Raw genomic sequence first — 12,778 nt, 5'->3', positions numbered from 1 at the left:
AGCGATTTATTCATTTCCTCTACCTTTTTGTTTGTAATCTCTAATTGTTTATGGCAGTTTTTCACCTCCTGTTTAAGGTCTTCTATTATTTTCATATAATTCACTTTTGAGTCGATTTCTTCTAATTATTCTGGAATAGGATGTACAATTCTTCTTATTTCGGGATCCCTAGATTCTGGTGATGTCATGTTGCCTTTCAGGTTGTTGGAGGAAGTTTTGCATTGGCACCTTCCCATCTCCTCCTTCAAATGGAGCCAGGAGAAGCCTGGTGTCTTGGTCCAGACTTTGCTGTGACTGAGTCTCTGGGTGTATCTCTTCAGTGTAGAAGCAGGGACCGTCCTGTCGAGCTGGAACTCCTCAGCACCCAATCATGGACGACCCAATGATGTCTCTCCTGGTGCCCGGATCAGATCTCCTTGCTGCTTGGGTGGCTCATAAACAAAGGGCCAACCTTCCTTGCTGCAGGCAGGCTATTGAGACAAAGGAGCTACCACCCTCCCGATTTGGATTCGGTCCCAGGGCAGAACAGGCTTAGCCGGGAGATGTTATGTGGTCAAAGAGGGGAGGGAGTCAGACGGAGGGGGTGAGGGTTGTGGATGCAAGCTGGGTGGGATAAGAAGAGAGAGGAGGTATTGGGCAGTATAGCCCCTGCAGGATGACCAGGAAGTGTAGGAGGGATGAGGAACATTTGAGTTCCCTGTTCTGGGCTGCTGCCGCAGTCAGAAACTCACTCACCCCAATGGTGTCTCTCCTGGTGCCCGGATTGGATCTCATTGCTGCTTGGGTGGCTCGTAAACAAAGGCACCATATTAGGATCTTACACTCTTTCTATCACCCCGTTTCTAAAGATCCCCGAGCTTTGATAGGAGATATGTGATATATAATTTCCATTTAGGACCCTCTTTCTTCTTTTTCTTCTGTATTGTTTTCTGGTATTGGGGGGAAGGGATGTGAAATAGTTGTAAAACATACATCTGAGTATTCCACAGATACCTTTTCTTCACTTCTACCAGTTGTCATTCACTGTGTTAACTAATATCCACTTCATAAAGATGCTTCTCTGAAAAAGAGTGTGGTGTACTATTCCATAGCAATAAGGTCAATATAGAAATATGTTCTGTACTTGAGCATATGACATCCCTAACTATAGATTACTAGAGAGAATTTCAATACCAGACATTTATTGGTTTATTGGAAAGTCCAATTAGAAAGATACCGTTTATTCCCATAGCAATTATGCCCCTATTGTAGCAATGGTTATAGGTTGTCAGACTTGACATTATTGTAGCTGAAATTATTTTCTACTATGTCACACCTGGTTGTGAATGTTGTTGATATTTTCCCTAGCACAATGCAAAGCACCGTCAAAGTTATGAAATATTTTCAACATTCTGTGACCAAAGTATGTGTCATTTTTAGCAATAGGGTCTTATCAACAATTTTTGTTTGATTATCAAAAGCAATGTCTACAGCTTGTAGCTTTGGCAAGAGGGAGTGTGTTTTTGGGACTCCCCTGAATGACAACAGGGAACATCTCTCACTTACCACTGGGCTGTCTTTGATGACTCTGAGGTGTGAGGGGGAAAGGTTTTGTGGGGGAAGTGCCAAAAAATCTCCTAGTGAACAGTGGGAGAAAAGAGGTTCCTTTTGTGTTAATAATGTTCAGCTTGGAAGAGCCTGGAACCATGGAGCAGGGGTTAGGCAGTTGTATATATGAGAAGCATATACAACTGGCTAAAATCTATTCTCAGGTGGGGAGAAATTTTAGTCACTGGCTGCAACTGATTACACAAGCAAATCAACATCACATATAACTGGATCAGGGGTGGGATAGTTTAAAATAGAATGATCCTCATATATGAGCATGTATTTCAGTAATGTATTTTTATATTATGTGTGTTGACAATTTTTTCTGCATGTATGTCTGTGTGAGAGTGTCAGATTCCCTGAAGTTTGAGTTACAAGTAGTTGTAAACTGTTATGTTGGTGCTGGGCATTGAACTCAGGTCCTCTGGAAGAAGAGTCAGTGCTCCTAACCACTGAGCCATCTCCCTAGTCCCAGATTATGCATTTTAATGTTTGGTTCCTAGTTAGTGAAGTTGGGAGCTGTGTACCATTGTTGGAGGAAATATGTTCTTGGAGGTAATCTTTGAGGTTTCAAAATACCATGCCAGGCCCATTCTCTCTCTTACTGCCTGATGATTGTTGTTCTAAAATGCAAGCTCTTAGGTACTGCCCTTGTACCATGATTGTCTGCCTGCTGCCAAGCTTCCCACCATTATGATCATGGACTCATACTCTAAATCTCTAAGTAAACACCTAAGCACATGCTTCTTTTTCTAAGTTGCCTTTTCCATTTTGTGTCTACACAGCAATAGGACAGTAACTAAACAGAAACAGAGATTGAATATATGTGCACATGTTAAAACTTTTGAATGGTAAATTTTAATTAGCCAAATTCTGTTCGAGATTCAGCATTTTCTAGCTACAGACAAGATTTAAGGTTGTTTAGTAAAATGTTCATTTTTGGGGGGTGGGGTGAATCCTTTTCTCTTTTTATTCACTTTTCCCCATGTTATACAAAATTTGTAACTATATGTTGCAAAAATATTCCCGTTAACGATTGTAATAGCCTTGTGTGACATAGGCTAAAATATTCTACTCACTAATGTAAATGGCAGGAGATAAGGTTTCTAGTCACACACCTTTTTTTTTTTTTTTATCTGAATGCTCTAGACTAATTTTGGCACAGTTTTATGGTCTAAGGAATTACCTTCTTTGCCTAAATTAATCTTCACTAATTTTCTGTGGTGCAACTCAAAAGATCCTAGTTAGTGACAATATTTATAATCTTAATTTTAAATCAGTTAAAATAGAAATTATGAAATTAAAAGGAATTATTTTATACTACTCAATTAGTTTAGGATTCATTCTTTAAACAAGCACTTTAAACTTCCCTTGTTCTTTTCTTATTTGTGATATTTTTTTTTCCTCTGTGAAAACATCTGCTTTCACAGTGTCTATGTATTGGGAATCACAATAAAGTTGAGTGCTTTTGCCTTAAGTACAGCTTCTGTCAATTCTGTATCTTTCTCAGTACTTTGTGGTTTCAGTCACATTACATTTCTTCAACCATCTGTTGGTAGCTTATTACAAAAATGGGATTATTCTTCCTTAGGGAGTTCATAATGAGATCCAGAAAGCTATATGTTCTCTTTCTCTCAGCTCTCTTATCTTTATGTCAGTTATTCCCTCTCATATATTCTTTCTTTCATAACTAGAGTATAAAAATAGAAAATGACACTCATCATTATTAGTATTACTTTGGAATTCTCAGTCTTTTAATTCTTTGTTTATCTATATCTTATTAACATTTAATAAATTTGGAATAATTTCTTATTAGCTACAGTAAAAAAAAAGTCACTGCCCAATATACTACATTTCTCATTTTATCATATATAGCTACATTTGAGAAACACATAGAAAAAAATAAATCAATATATTCACATATTCATATAACTGTGAAAATGATTTATTTTTATCAAAGGAATTTAAGAAGATATAATGAATGGTATAGCTGCATTAACCCTTTGCAAACAAGTGCCTCTTCTTATCTTATTTCCTCCTTCCTTTGTTATATTTAAAATGTTATGGTCTATGAGGTTCACTGTGTGTTGTAGTAGTTATAAGTCTCATGTAAATAATGAATTCTAAAACAATTAAAAATTGATATAATTATAATTAAATTCATATTTATGTATATATGAAAGTTAAGTTTGTACAGTATAAAGGCTACAATTTCATCTTTGCAAAAGATGTTATTGTTTAGCAGTGCTTAAAACATTTTAGAGATACCTAATTGAAAAGACCTGGGTTCATTGTTCATAGCAAGGAAAAAAAAAACTTACTCACTAAAAACATAAAGAGTGTGAAATAATCTCGAATTGTTTTAAGCAAACATTCACATATATGGTAGTTTGAGTAATAATAATTTATATAAAACCATCATAATTATTTAAACTACTTTTAGCATCTTAAAACATCTGTTATTTTCTTTCTTTTTCACAACAAAATTAAGTGTGCAATTTTTTGTTTGTTCTTTTAGTTTTTCAAATCAGGGTTTTCTTGTGTAGCCCTGACTTATGCTGGAACCCACTCTGTTGTCCAGACTGGTCTGAGACTCACAAAAACTTGTCTGTTTCTGCCTTTGAAGTGCTGGGGAAAGGTTGCACTGAAACTTCCTATCATGAGTGTGTATTTTAAATAAAACTGCTTAATCAATATGCTCATAAAATTTTAGAAAAATAACTTGAAGTAGTTTTATGAAAATGCATCACAGTTTTTAAAACTGATAAATTTTATTATTGCTGCTAACACTTGTTCATTTTTACCAGATTATGCTTTTGAAAAATAAGGAGCAACATTTTTTTAGAATGACAGTCTTTGTTTTTGAGTCATGCCTTTTTTCAGTTGGTAACTATAAACATTGCTATTTTTATAAATATGAATATTAAGAATCAGAGAATATTGAATTATGAATGGTGTTTTATCATTCCAGTTAATGATGATAGCATCTGTTGAGAGTCCATTTTATACTTTTGGTATTAATAAACTTCTTACTATCAACACAGTTTTTTCACATAACTTTATTATGTGTATTTATGATATAGATATCTCACATTTTTGGTGCTTTTTAAATGTAACTTTTAAATTTACGTTTCTATTTTAAAACAATCATTTTTTATTTTACATACCATTCTCTGTTCTCCCAACCTCCCCTCCTCCTGTTCCCCTACCTTCCCTCTACACCACCACCAATCTGCACCTCAGAGAGGTTAAGGCCTTTTATGGGGACTCAACAAATCTGGCACACTAAGTTGAGATAGAACCTAGGCCCTCTAAGCTTTATCTAGGCTGAACAAATTATCCCTCAATAGGTTACGTACTTCAAAAAGCCAGGTCATACATTATGGGTAAATTCTGGTGCTGCTACTAATTGTCCCACAAACTTAAATGCATTTTTAATTGGAAAAGAATTGCATCACTTTTGCCCTCCTTTTCCTCCTTTTCTAGGTTGCATCTCTTAAATCCCTAAAATGCTCCATCTTTACCCTCAACTTGGTAGCCCTGTTTGCTTTGATTACTACTAGTACATACTTATGTATACATACATGCATTAATACACACATATATGCATGTACACACACACACACACAGAGTGAGTGTATGGTTTCAGGCCCAACCACTCTGCAAAGGACAATCAATAATAGTGTTCTTCTCTGGGAGAAACTAATAAAAAAATCATATATTACCTGTACTAATTTGTCTAGGAATGGAATCACACTAAATACTAGAAATAATAACTTTCCTGTAGTTCTTTGTGTGGGAATTGGAGCCCACAAAATTTCTACCCTTCCAATTAAACCACACATTGATAAGGTCATTGTGCCTATCTTATATGTGTAGGCTATTATATAAGTGACCATTTTATGGAAGACCTCCTGGCACTCTAGCTCTTAAAATTTTTTCACTTCCTCTTCTGTGATTTTCCCTGAGCCATGGTTACAGGACCTGCAATGTCCAACACTGCAAATTAACCATAATAGTAATAATGAAATTCATACCTTGGAGTAATCAATTGCACTCTAATTTGAGTTAAGACCTCCTCAAAGAGTCAAAATATAATACCTGGTAATAGAAACCCTCAGAGTTCTAGTAAGGATCAATGCCCCTGAGGAATTCTGGTAGAAATATTGCATTTTGTTAGACAATTTCTGAGCAGCAATTTAAAAAAAATCAATAGAAAAAAATTCACCCTTTGCATGCCAGTTCTGACACGCTTGTTGATGAAGTGGGTGCAGTGGGTATTAAGAGTTTTCATTATCACTAGCTTCAGAACAGGAATTTGGATTTTTGTTGTTTTGGGTATTTAGAAGGTTTCCATCTCTTTTGGCAAACTTTTAGCTTAGTTGTTTTTCTAACTTTTTCTTCAAATAAATTTAGCATACATGATATTAAGTATTCTCATGGTTGCCAAGGTTGTCTTACATGTGAATCTTAGGCAAACCAAAGCAGCCAAGGATCTTCTTGAAGTAGTTAAAGACTAATTGTTAGGGAGGGGTTGGGGAGCTATCAGGGAGTGTTCCTGCTGCTAGGGCTTCTTTGCACTATCCCATCCAGCATCCTAAGCATGCCCTTTTGCCTGCAATGTCCTGCTCCCATGCTTAGAGGATCCAGAGAGGTAAGTGAGTGGCCACAGGGCCTGCTGGCCTGTCCAGAAACTGAGTCCAGGCCCCTTCCAATTCCATAAGCTTTTCTGGCCATGCAGCCCTTTGAGTTCTCTGCTGCTGGCTTTTTTTTAACCCCATTCCACCCTGCCCCCAAGCCTGCCTTTTCATCTGCAAGGTCCTCTGCTCCCCAGTACAGCCTGTTTCAGCGTGGAGGGGATCTGAGAGCCTGATCCAGTACTGAAGAGAGAGGGCAGAAAAAGAAAAACTCCCAAGTACACAGTCAACCACAACAAAGATTGGACCAAGATGCCAAGATTCTACTGGCCTCATTTGAAGGAATAGATGGGCAGGTACCAATGCCAAAATTCCCCCTACATCCTGAAAAGCAACATGGCAACACCAGAATCCAGTGAACACACAACAGCAAGAGTGGGACATCCTAACCCAGAAGAAGTAGAAGAAATCAAATTTAACATAAACTTATGAAAATGATGGAGCCCCTTAAACAGGATGAGAAAAACTCCATTAAAGAAACAGAATAAAAGACAAAGAAAAAGTTAGAAAAAAAAATAAATCCCTCAAAGATACCCAAGAAAATGCAATCAAACAGGTAAAGGAAACAGTTCAAGACTTAAAGATCAAAATGGAGGTAATAAAGAAAATACAAACTGGCTGGATATGGAAAATCTGTATAAATGACCAAGAACTACAAAGACAAATATAACCAACATAATACAAGAGATAGAAGAAAGAATCTCAGGTGCTGAGGATACTATAGAGAAAATAGACTCATTGATCAAAGAAAACAGCAAATCCAACAAATTCTTAACCACAAACATCCAGGAAATCTGGGACACCATGAAAAGACCAAACATAAGAATAATAGGGATAGAAGAAGGAGAAGAATTCCAGCTCAAAGGCCCAGAAAATACATTCGACAAAATTATAGAAGGAAACTTTCCCACCCTAAAGAACGATATTCCTATGAAGGTACAAGAAGCTTACAGAACACCAAATAAACTGGATTAAAAAATCCCCTCACCATATAATAATCAAAACAAAAAACATACAGAATAAAAAAAGAATATTAATAGGTGAAAAGGAAAAAGGTCAAGTAACATATAAAGGTAAATCTATCAGAATTATACCTGACTTCTCAACAGAAACCATGAAAGCCAGAAGATCTTGGATAGATTTACTGCAGACACTAAAAGACCATGGATGCAAGCCCAGAATACTATATCCAGCAAAGCTTACTTTAACCACCAATGGAGAAAACAAGATATTCCATGGAAAAACCAGATTTGAACAATACCCATCTACAAACCCAGCCTTACAGAAAGTACTAAAAGGAAAACCTTAACCCACGGAAGCCAACAACACCCACAATAGCACAAACATCTGATAACCCTTCAACAACACAACTCAAAGAAGGGAAACACACAAAATACAACTGAAAAATAACTGGAGTTAACAACCACTGATCATTACTATCAATACCAATGGAATCAATTCACCTATAAAAAGACACAGGTTAAGAGAATGGATACAAAAACATTATCCAACATTCTGCTGATTACACACCTCAACCTCAAAGACTGAAACTACTCCTAATAAAAGGTTGGAAAAAGGTTTTCCAAACAAACTGCCCTAAAAAACAAGCAGGTATAGCTATTCTAATATCTAACAAAAATTATTTCAATCTAAAATCAATCAGAAGAGATGGAAAAGGACATTTTATACCCATAACAGGAAAAATTTATCAAGATGAAGTCTCAATCCTGAATATCTATGCCCCCATATGTAAAAGAAACATTACTAGAAATCAAATCACATACCAAACCCCACACACTAATAGTAGGATATTTCAACACTCCTCTCTCACCAATGGATAGGTCAACCAGACAGAAACTTAACAGAGAAATAAGAGAACTAACAGATGTAATGAATCAAATGGACTGAACAGACATCTATAGAACATTCCACCCAAACAGGAAAGAATATACTTCCTTCTCAGCATCTCCAGGAACCTTCTTGAAAATAGATCACATACTCAGTAACAAAGCAAACATCCACAGATACAACAAAATTGAGTAACCACCTGTGTCTTATAGGATCACCATGGAGTAAAGTTAGAATTTAACAACAATTCCACCACAGAAGGCCGACAAATTTATGGAAACTGAACAGTCAACTACTGAACCACACCTGGGTCAAGGAAGAAATAAAGGGTTAAAGTATTTTTTAATCCAATGAAAATGAAGACACAACATACACAAACCTATGCGACACAATAAAAGCAGTGCTAAGGGAAAGTTCATACCACTAAGGCCCACATAAAGAAAATGGAGAAAGCTCACATTAGTGACTTAACACCACACCTGAAAGCTCTAGAAACAAAGAATCAGACTCACCCAGGAGGAGAAGAAGACTGGAAATAATCAAACTGAGGGCTGAAATAAAATAGAAACACAGAAAATTATACAAAGAATCAATAAAACAAAGAGCTGGTTCTTTGAGAAAATCAACAAGATTGACAAACCCCTATCCAAACTGATCAAAAGGCAGAGAGAACACTCACATTATCAAGGTCAGAAATGAGAAGGGGAACATAACAACAGACCATGAGGAAATTCAGTAGATCATTACATCTTACAACCAAAGCCTGTATACCACAAAATTGAAATATGTAAAAGATATGGACTATTTTTAGATAAATACCATATACCAAAATTAAATCAAGACCAGGTGAACAATTTAAATAAACCTATAAGTTGCGAGGAAATAGAATCTGTCATCAGAAACCTCCCAACCAATAAAAATAAGAACCAAGGAACACATGGTTTTAGTGCAGAATTCTACCAGAACTTTCAAGAAGAGCTAATACCTATACTCCTTAAAGTGTTCCACATAATAGAAACAGAAGAGTTATTTCCAAACTCTTTTTTATGAAGCTATGATACCAAAACCACACAAAGACTCAAGAAAGTAAGAATTAGAGAGCAATCTCACTCATGAACATTGTTGCAAAAATTTTCAATAAAATGCTGGATAACCAAATCCAAGAACACCCCCCCAAAATCATCCATTATGATTAAATAGACTTCATACCAGAGATGTAAGGCAGGTTCAACATATGAAAATCTATCAATGTAATTCACCATATAAATAAACTTAAAGAAAAAAAATATGATCATTTCATTGGTTGCTGAAAAATCATTTGACAAAAGCCAACACACCCCTTTATGATAAAGGTTTTGGAGAGTTTAGGGATCCAAGGATCACATCTAAATATAATAAAAGCAATATACAGCAAGCCAACAGCTAACATCAAATTAAATCGTGAGAATCTCAAAGTGATTACACTAAAACCAGGACCAAGAGAAGGCTGTCCACTCTCTCGAAATAACTTCAACATAGTGCTTAAAGTTCTAGCAATAGCAATAAGACAACATAAGGAGATCTAGGGGAAGGAATTAAAAGGGGAAAAGTCAAACTTTCATTATTTGCAGATGATATGATAGTATACATAAGTGATCCCAAAAACTCTACCAGAGAACTCCTCCAGCTGATATATGCCTTCAGTGGTGTGGCAGAATATAAGATCAACTCAAAAAAGTCAGTAGCACTCCTATACACAAAGGATATAGAAAGGGAAAAGAAAATCAGAAAACAATTCCCTTCACGATAGCCACAAATGGCACAAAGTATCCAAGGGTAACATTAACCAAGAAAATGAAAGATCTATTTGACAAGAACTTTAAGTCTTAGACGAAAGAAATTGAAGAGGATACCAGAAAATGGAAGGATCTCCCATGCTCTTGGATTAGGAAGATCAACATAGTAAAAATGGCAATTTCAACCAAATCAATCTATAGATTCAATGCAATCCCCATCAAAATGCCAACAAAATATTTCACAGAACTTGAGAGAACATTAATCAACTTTATATGGAAAAACAAAAAACCCAGGAGAGCCAAAAGAATCCTATACAACAAAAGTACTTCTAGAGGCATTACCAGCCCTTACTTCAAACTCTATTACAGAGCTACAGTAATGAAAATTGCTTGGTATTGGCACAAAAACAGAGATGTTTACCAATGGAATCGAATCAAAGACCCAGATATTAATCCACAAACCTATGAACACCTGATTTTTGACAAAGGAGCTAAAATTATACAATGGAAGAAAGAAAGTATCTTTAATAAATGGTGCTGGCATAACTGGATGTCAACCTGTAGAAGAATGAAAATAGAACCATATCTATCACCATGCACAAAACTCAAGTCTAAATGGATTAAAGACCTCAATATTAATCTGACCACACTGAACCTGATAGAAGAGAAAGTGGGAAGTAGTCTACAACACATGGGCTCTGGAGACAACTTTCTATTTATAAACCCAGTAGCACAGACAATAAGAGCAACAATGAATAAATGGGACCTCCTGAAACTGAGAAGCTTCTGTAAAGCAAAGGACACTGTCATTAAGACAAAATGGCAACCTACTGAATGGAGAAGATCCTCACCAACCTAGCATCAGACAAAGGTCTGATTTCTAAAATATATAAAGAACTCAAGAAACTAGACATTAAAACTCTAATTAACCCAATTAAAAAATGGGGTACTGAACTGAACAGAGAATTCTCAACAGAAGAAGTTCAAATGGCCAAAAGACACTTAAGGTCATGCTCAACCTCCTTAGCAATCAGGGAAATGCAAATCAAAACAACTATGAGATACCATCTTATACCAGTCAGAATAGCTGAAATCAAAAACACCAATGATAGCCTATGCTGGAGAGGATGTGGAGTAAGGGGAACACCCATGAATTGTTGGTGGAAATGCACACTTGTGCAACCACTTTGGAAACCAGTGTGGCAGTTTCTCACAAAACTGGGAGTCAACCTACCTTAAGACCCAGCAATTCCACTCTTGGGAATATACCCAAGAGATTCCCAATCATACTACAAAAGCATTTGTTCAACTATGTTCATAGTAGCACTATTTGTTTGAGCCAGAACTGGAAACAACCTAGGTGCCCCTCAATAGAAGAATGGATAAAGAAGGTGGGACTCATATACACTTTAGAGTTTTACTCAGCGGTAAAAATAAATGGCATCTTGAATTTTGCATGCAAATGGATGGAAATGGAAAACACTTTGCTGAGTGAGATAACCCAGACCCAAAAAGATGAATATGGTATGTACTAACTCATAAGTGGATTCTAGCTATAAATAAAATCCTTTGAGCCTATTATTCATGATCCTAGAGAAGCTAAATAAGAAGGTGAACTAAAATAAAAACATTTAGATATCCTCCTGGATATTGGAATTAGACAAGATTCCCAGGCAAAAGTTGGGAGCTCAGGGGTGGGGGTGGGTTGAGGGGAAGGAGAGATGGGGAGAGAGATGGGAGAAGGGGAGGATTGGGGAGAGCTTGGGAAAATGAGATGGTTGAGATGGAGGAAGGGTGGATATGGGATCAGGGACGTAGATATCTTAATTAAGAGAGCCATTTTAGGGTTGGCAACAGACTTGGATCAAGAAGGGTTTCCAGGTGTCCAATGAGATTTCCCCGGGTAGGTCTTTGAGCAACAGAGGAGAGGGTGCCTGAACTGGCCTTCTCCCATAGCCACACTGATGAATATCTTGCATATCACCATAGAACCTTGATCCAGCGATGGATGGGGATAGAGACAGAGACCTACATTGCAACACTGGACTGACAACAACAGGTTCAGATGAAGAACAGAAGGAGGGACAACGTGAGCAAGAAAGTCAGGACCACGAGGTGTGCGTCCACCCAATGAGATGGTGTGACAGATCTAATGGGAGCTCACCAAGGCCAGCTGGACTGGGACTGAATAAGCATGTGATCACACCAGACACTGAATATGGCTGTCAATGAAGGCTGAGAAGATAAACATAAAGGCACTGGGTTTTCATTCTACTGCATGTACTAGCTTTTTGGGCACCTAGTCTGTTTGGATGCACACATTACTAGACCTGGGTGGATGGGGGAGGGCCTTGGACTTCCTACTAGGCAGGGAACCCTGATTTCTCTTAGGACTGGAGAGGGTGGGGGAAGGGAAGTAAGGGGAGTAAGAAAGAAATAGAAGGAAGGAGGTAGAAAGTTTTAAGAAAGAAGACAGAAAGAAAGGAAGAAAGGAAGAAAGGAAGAAAGAAAGAAAGAAAGAAAGAAAGAAAGAAAGAAAGAAAGAATTCTCACGGAACCATTAATGAGGACACCTCCTGGAAAGCAAATGTCAGGGTCGGACGGAGGCAGCAGCTATAATGGCTTTACCTCAGAAATACTTTCAGCCTACTTGTTCCTCCAAACATGCAGAGAGAACATTGAGAGAAACATTTTACAGAGTCTTAAAGTGGGAAATGCAAAAACGATTGAAGTAATACAACAAAGGTCCCATGTCTTAATAATCTGCCTGAGTAACTAGAAAGTTTGGTCTGAAAAGAGGAACAATATTTTTCCATGATGTATCCAAGAGCCAGAAACAGCTTGGCCTCCTGGAATTTTTAATATAAATTC

The 12,778-nt window shown here is 37.0% G+C and overlaps 1 long non-coding RNA gene across 1 annotated transcript in view; it reads right to left on the bottom strand.

Moving 5' to 3' along the window:
* LOC126492798 (uncharacterized) overlaps positions 1–12,778 on the bottom strand; it is a 236,383-nt gene that overhangs the window by 37,024 nt on the left and 186,581 nt on the right. The window contains exon 2 of the long non-coding RNA XR_007589679.1: positions 8,645–8,683. This is a non-coding gene — a long non-coding RNA (uncharacterized lncRNA). The remainder of the gene's footprint in view (positions 1–8,644; positions 8,684–12,778) is intronic.

This window comes from Alexandromys fortis, unplaced genomic scaffold (genome assembly GCF_014885135.2).
Source record: "Alexandromys fortis isolate MF-2015 unplaced genomic scaffold, M_Fortis_MF-2015_v1.1 scaffold_315, whole genome shotgun sequence".
In the NCBI taxonomy this organism is placed as follows: Eukaryota; Metazoa; Chordata; class Mammalia; order Rodentia; family Cricetidae; genus Alexandromys; species Alexandromys fortis.
The sequence above is the reverse complement of the archived record's forward strand: the minus strand, read 5'-3'. Positions and strand labels throughout refer to the sequence as shown.